This window comes from Oncorhynchus mykiss, chromosome 23 (assembly GCF_057628025.1).
Source record: "Oncorhynchus mykiss isolate SJ-2025 chromosome 23, ASM5762802v1, whole genome shotgun sequence".
Classification (NCBI taxonomy): domain Eukaryota; kingdom Metazoa; phylum Chordata; class Actinopteri; order Salmoniformes; family Salmonidae; genus Oncorhynchus; species Oncorhynchus mykiss.
Genome location: NC_143044.1, coordinates 20,559,645 through 20,566,292, shown reverse-complemented (window position 1 = coordinate 20,566,292; position 6,648 = coordinate 20,559,645). Strand labels below are relative to the sequence as shown.

General features: G+C 40.2%; 1 long non-coding RNA gene across 1 annotated transcript; it reads right to left on the bottom strand.

Moving 5' to 3' along the window:
- Positions 1-242: 242 nt before the first annotated feature.
- Positions 243-6,123, bottom strand: LOC149972537 (uncharacterized). Its single transcript, XR_016490996.1, has 3 exons — positions 6,023-6,123; positions 5,733-5,847; positions 243-3,811 (listed from the first exon to the last, which is right to left on the bottom strand). It is a non-coding gene; the product is annotated as an uncharacterized LOC149972537 (long non-coding RNA).
- Between the last annotated feature and the right edge of the window lie 525 nt (positions 6,124-6,648).

Here is a 6,648-nt window from a genome sequence, read left to right as displayed (position 1 = left end):
ACTTACCTAGAATACTACACTGAACACAACCCCATCAATCTACAAAAACCCCTAGACAAGACAAACACATAATCACCCATGTCACACCCTGGCCTAACCATAATAATAAAGAAAACACCAAATACTAAGGCCAGGGTGTGACATGTGCAAGTTCTCCCACTTAAAAAGATGAGAGGACTGTAATTTTCATCATAGGTACACTTCAACTATGACAGAAAAAATAAAAAACAAAATCCAGAAAATCACATTGTAGGATTTTTAATGAACTTATTTGCAAATTATGGTGGAAAATAAGTATTTGGTCAATAACAAAAGTTTATCTCAATACTTTGTTATATACCCTTTGTTGGCAATGACAGAGGTTAAACGTTTTCTGTAAGTCTTCACAAGGTTTTCACACACTGTTGCTGGTATTTTGGCCCATTCCTCCATGCAGATCTCCTCTAGAGCAGTGATGTTTTGGGGCTGTTGCTGGGCAACACGGACTTTCAACTCCCTCCAAAGATGTTCTATGGGGTTGAGATCTGGAGACTGGCTAGGCCACTCCAGGACCTTGAAATGCTTCTTACAAAACCACTCCTTCGTTGCTTGGGATCATTGTCATGCTGAAAGACCCAGCCACGTTTCATCTTCAATGCCCTTGCTGATGGAAGGAGGTTTTCACTCAAAATCTCACGATACATGGCCCCATCCATTCTTTCCTTTATACGGATCAGACGTCCTGGTCCCTTTGTAGAGTCCCAAAGCATGATGTTCCCACCCCCTTGCTTCACAGTAGGTATGGTGTTCTTTGGATGCAACTCAGCATTCTTTGTCCTCCAAACACGACGAGTTTGGTTTGATTTGATATTTTGGTTTCATCTGACCATATGACATTCTCCCAATCTTCTTCTGGATCATCCAAATGCTCTCTAGCAAACTTCAGACGGGCCTGGACATGTACTAGCTTAAGCAGGGGGACACGTCTGGCACTGCAGGATTTGAGTCCCTGGCGGCGTAGTGTGTTACTGATGGTAGGCTTTGTTACTTTGGTCCCAGCTCTCTGCAGGTCATTCATTAGGTCCCCCCTGAAGTGTACCTATGATGAAAATTACAGGCCTCTCATATTTTTAAGTGGGAGAACTTGCACAATTGGTGGCTGAATTTTTTTTGCCTCACTGTAAATACCTGAATGGTACCGTTTGCCTTTCATGGGAGACTGTGTTTGAGAACCAAACCCAATCTGAGATACCTAACTTAGAGGAGGTTAACTCTTTAAACAAAGGTAAATGAGCCACTGTTTCTGTTAATATGTGAAGTTGTGTAATTGTATTTTCCATTGGGTATGGCTAGCTTATGAAATAATCATTTATTTACATTATATAACCTGATGCCACACTAACCATGCACTGTTCTGGCCAACCCTGAGGCTTTATGGTGACCCCTTGTACTGTATTTTCCTTCCTGTCTTAGAAATGGAGTCCATGCAAGAAGAAAAGAGAGGTCTCCATTGGGAGTGAGAAGGACTGGGACATATTATAGTCCAGGTCTGTTGTCAGGTAAATGTTTGAAGGCCAACCCACCAGATAAAGCAAACAATCTGAAAGACAACGTACTGTAGAACATGTGCAGACGGTTTGATCTCAGGCTGTGTTGCAGCTGGCGGTGAACGGGAAACCCATGAGGTGGTGCACAATTGGCCCAGCGTCGTCCGGGTTAGGGGAGGGTTTGGCCGTCCGTGTTGTTCTTGTCCCATCGCACTCTAGCGACTCCTGTGGTGGGCCCGGGCGGCATGCAGGCTGACACGGTCGCCAGGTGTACGGTGTTTCCTCTGACACATTTGTGCGGCTGGCTTCCGGGTTAAGCGAGCATTGTGTCAAGAAGCAGTGCTGCTTTGCGGGGGTCGTGTTTCGCATGGCTCTCAACCTTTGCCTCTCCCGAGTCCTTACGTGAGTTGCAGCGATGGGACAAGACTGTAACTACCATTGGATATCATGAAAATGGGGAGAAAAGGGGATAAATTATTAAAATAAATAAAATGCAGACTGAATTGAATTCCCCTTTCTTAAGGGACACACTGACAGGTATGTGTAATGTTGTTAATCATTGTTTATTTTAGAGAGCCAGCTGAATAAGGCTAAATCAATGACAGAGTCACTGAGAGCAGAGATTCTGATTGTCAGCCAGAAACCCCTCACAGAAAGCACTTGCTTAAGGTAATCAACTGCACATCAAAACTGGCCAGCTGTACCCATGAGAGACATGTAAAGATGCCTGAAGTTTCCAGTGCCTTGCTTGGAACCTCACTGACTATACATTGCGTGTATAGCGTTTGCGTTAGGAGAGTGGTCCATTACTGCTAAATCAAGGCATATCCTTGGGTGTGTATGGAGTCAGAACTTAGATCACAAATGTGCTTGGAAGCATGTGCAATACATATGTGAGGACTGTTATACAGATATACCCAGGATCATATCAGCAATGCTGTCAGAATAGCAAGGCTCTGGGTATTTGGTGTGTGAGTCATAAATTGTTGCACATTTATTGTCTTCCTGTCTCATTCTGTTAATGGTTCTTTTTGAGAAGCGTTGAATGACCGTGCACCCAACCTGCCTCTCGGGCACTCTTCAGACCAGGATGTGTAAATAAAGCAGCATAAGACTTTGATATGTTGCCCGTATTATTCAGTCAAAAGAAGAACAAGCTCCAATTCACATGTGAAGAGCTTAATGAAAAGGATGGATCGCTACAGAATCTGAGAATCTGAGAGTCTGAGAGTGTTTGCCTCCCCCTGCTTTTAAATCATACGTGGGGGAAGCATGTTCTGTTCCTCTGTCCCCACAAATCTCCTTCATTACTGACGTCCTCATTAGTCCACAGGATGTGCTGAGGATGGGGGTTTTGGGGGAGCTACACTCACTGTTATGATAATTCCTCCTGGGGGTGTTCATTAATCATTCTTCAAACGCTGGCCCAAACTGAGTTTTTACTCACCTATTGATTGTTTGAAATTGAATGCATGTCAATTTAATGAGTGCTGTCTTTTAAAAGTGTAGGTGTGCAAGCCAATCTCTATTTCCAATATGCTGGCGCGGACAACATTTGGTTGTAGCATTTGTCAGACAATGTTTTATGTTAAACTTAATGTACGTGTGTAATGAGAAACTAGCTTTTCATAGGCTTAACATTCCAAATGTGTCTTAGACTAAAAAAGGATCTGGAGATGCACAAAGAAGGAGAGCTGAAGCTGCTGTGAGAAGCCCTAAGCTTTGAATCCTGTTCCTGCAATCGGTAATCACGTCTGAGATATTCAAATCTATGAGCCTCAAATTAAGTAAATTGCTTTCATTGTAGCAGACCATTTGTATTGCAGAAACTGTCTCAGAAGAATCCCCAATACTCATGGAATTTCACAGTGTCCAAATACCAGCAAAGCTTTACAAACCTTTAGACAGAACAAAAAAACATAATGCTTGTGTATATTACTATTTTTCTATTTGAAAATATTCACAGTTCTTCACAGTTCTCGTCACAGTACTTATTTGTGTTTACTGTCAGCTCATTGAAGATCTTGGCTTTACCCACTAAACATGTTGTTACCAAGACATGATAGGATTTTAGCTATGGATTAGGTATTGAGACGGGATGATATTTTTTGTGTGATAGAGAGAACAAGAGCAAATCCCATGCATTTGTTTTACCAACCCATGTTAATTCTTTACCACTGAAAATGATTGGAAACTGACCTCTAGTGGAAATGATTGTAGTTGCAGTATCATATTGTACAGTCAATCTGACTGAACTGGCCTGTACATTAATATCTTCATATGCACTATGAAAAGAATGAGAAAGAAGCAACAAATCAGTTAGAATCAGAGAACAGGAATAACCAAAAATATATTCAGTAGAGTTACTGTACTCCACTGTAATGTGGACTTTTATGTTTGTTTTTCCATGAAAATACAAATTAATCAGATGACGGTCTAGGCCTAAATTATGGAAGCTACTCTGAGAGTATAGTTTACCAAGCTACCAATTACTGGAAGAAGTTAAGCTACACTAAAGATACCCTTAAGAAAAATATTGTTTACTTAACTAAAGTTACTTTGAAAAAGCAGTTCACTACATTCAAACTACTTTGTGATAAGTTATAACTATCTAAATCTGAAATGTCATAGACAAAATTACAGGAACAGATCAATCTGGAGTCATATGTGTAATTACAGAATGTGTCATTTAGCCTTTTAAACACAACAACTATGCTTCAAGTGAGAATTAGGCAGGTCTGATGCCAAAAAAGAAAGGCAATTCTTGCCTACTTCACATATATTTTATCTTTGCAAGAAAAGTAGGGTGTAGGTTCCAGTGGTTAGCTACACCGTTACATGGCACAAAAAGTACCAAGCTACTGCAAAAGCTACTGCAAAATGTAGTTCAACTACTAGTTGAACTACATGTAGTTCACTACTCCCCAACACTGAGTGTATATGTATATGTTTTTGATTTGATGTTGGTCAATGGTCTCTGTTTCCAGTTGCAGAAGTAGTTTTCAACTTCAAAGTAGTCAGATCAGAGGAATTAATTACTAATGTCAGTGATATTCCTTGAGGTTTCGTATTTTGAATTTCTAGGAAATATAGTAGGAGTTACTTTTACACCTACAAAATCCCAACATGATCCCTTTCTATAATTGTATTAAATGGTCATAAATGTCCCTGAAGAGCGAAGTCCATTAAAACTGTAAAATGTCTGCAGAGATTGCTAGTTGTATTCTTTGCTGCCCTCTAGAGGCCATTTGACACCACATATTGTGACAAAACAGACAAGAGTGCTCTTGTTAAACTATACTGAACAAAAATATAAACGCAACATGGAACCGTCAATTTAAATCAATCAATTAGGCCTTCATCTATGGATTTCACATGACTGGGCAGGGGCGCAGCCATGGGTGGGCTTGAGAGGGTATATAACTAACCACTTGGGAGCCAGGCCCAAACACTGAGGACACAGGCCGAGCCAATCAGAATGACTTTTTCACCACATTGGTCTTTATTACAGACACAAATTCTCCTCAGTTTAATCAGTTGTCTGGGTGACTGATATCAGATGATCCCACAGGTAAAGAAGCCAGACTTGGCAAATAGAAATCAAAATTGGACGGTCTTCAGAGATAGATGGGAGGGGTTGAGAGTTTCTGAAGAATGGGACTAAAAACCAACTAAAGACAACTATTGTAAAATAGACTGTGTCCATAAAATGTTTATAGTATGTATAAGCTGGAAGTAGAAGCCTACAGTAAGTGGTGTTGTCCAGGAGTTTACTCCAATTAGGGGAAGGGTGGTAGGGTTAGGGGAAATAATAAAGGAAAATATATTTAACAAAATATTTTATATACTATATATGTTTAAGAAAAAAATGTACGGGGGATTGGAAATGATGAAGACAATTACATTGATTGAAGCCACAATCTCTCCGCAATATTAAAGTTGATCTTGCCCCATAATAAAAAATAATCATATTTAAAAACAAATTGTGCACAACATTTTAGAGAAATAGACAGAAACAGAAATACACCGACACTCAATATTTACTTAGGTAATACATTTAGAAAGACGCAAAGTAAAGCCAATGTAATTATGGGTTACACTAAAAGAGACCCTTTGCTCTGCCATAGCTTATTTGGGGCCAATAAAGTATTTGTCAGCAACAAACTCTTATTGTACACAGATCTGTGTTTTGCTCAGGACTCTTACCTGTTTTTTGATGTTTCTGTAGAATGACTGTCAGTGTTTGTAAGGAGTTAATCACAACAGCAGTCTGGTCGTCGCTCCACTGGCTAGTAATATGTTTAGCACATTGTGCTGCCTCCTGTTGACAGATAGTCGAAAGAGACGTCATACATCTGTTTGAAATCCGAGTACCAAAACATGTCAACTTCAATTTAGATTTAGCCAGAGCAACTGATCAGCATTGCATTATTGGTAAAAGTTGACCACAGATTTAACAGTTTCTAGACAAATTTCAGTGATGAAGTTATCCATACTGCAAGCTGAGTAGAGAGCTGTTTAAACAACAAGGTGGTTGAGGAGCAGCTATTGTTCCCAACATCTTCCTCCTGAGCAACAGCACATGAGAGGAGAGCTGGGAGACACAAAAAACATTCCGAATTACACAACAGTCTCAACCTTGTCTCTGCCTATGTGTAGTTGTTCTTCTGATTGAAGAATTAGTGCGATGATGTACAGGTTGATACTCGGCATGTAGGCCAACTGTGTTTAAATACACTGTTACCATAAACTCAAACACATATAATGAACATGAAGGCTCAATTAAGTTTCTACCACCATCACGGCTTGCCTTCTTTCCTGTCAGTGAGCAAAAGCAAAGTAGAACTATTCTTGTTGAAGTTTGTGTCATGTTGCCAATGTTGGTTCTTCCCTCAGTCTAAGTTGTAACCACCGTTGGTGTATTTAACCACTGACTGGAATTTGGGGAGGGTACAAAGTTTGTTGCTGCTGACCAGTTTCTCAGTCATGGGCCAGATCGTGGACTTTCGGGAATTCACAGATTTCGCAGTTGTTCAGAAATGTTGTACAATTAAGCGAATTTCTTCATTTTTGCTCACACTGGAACAATTTCTCACAGAGATCACATTGCTTGTTTTGGACT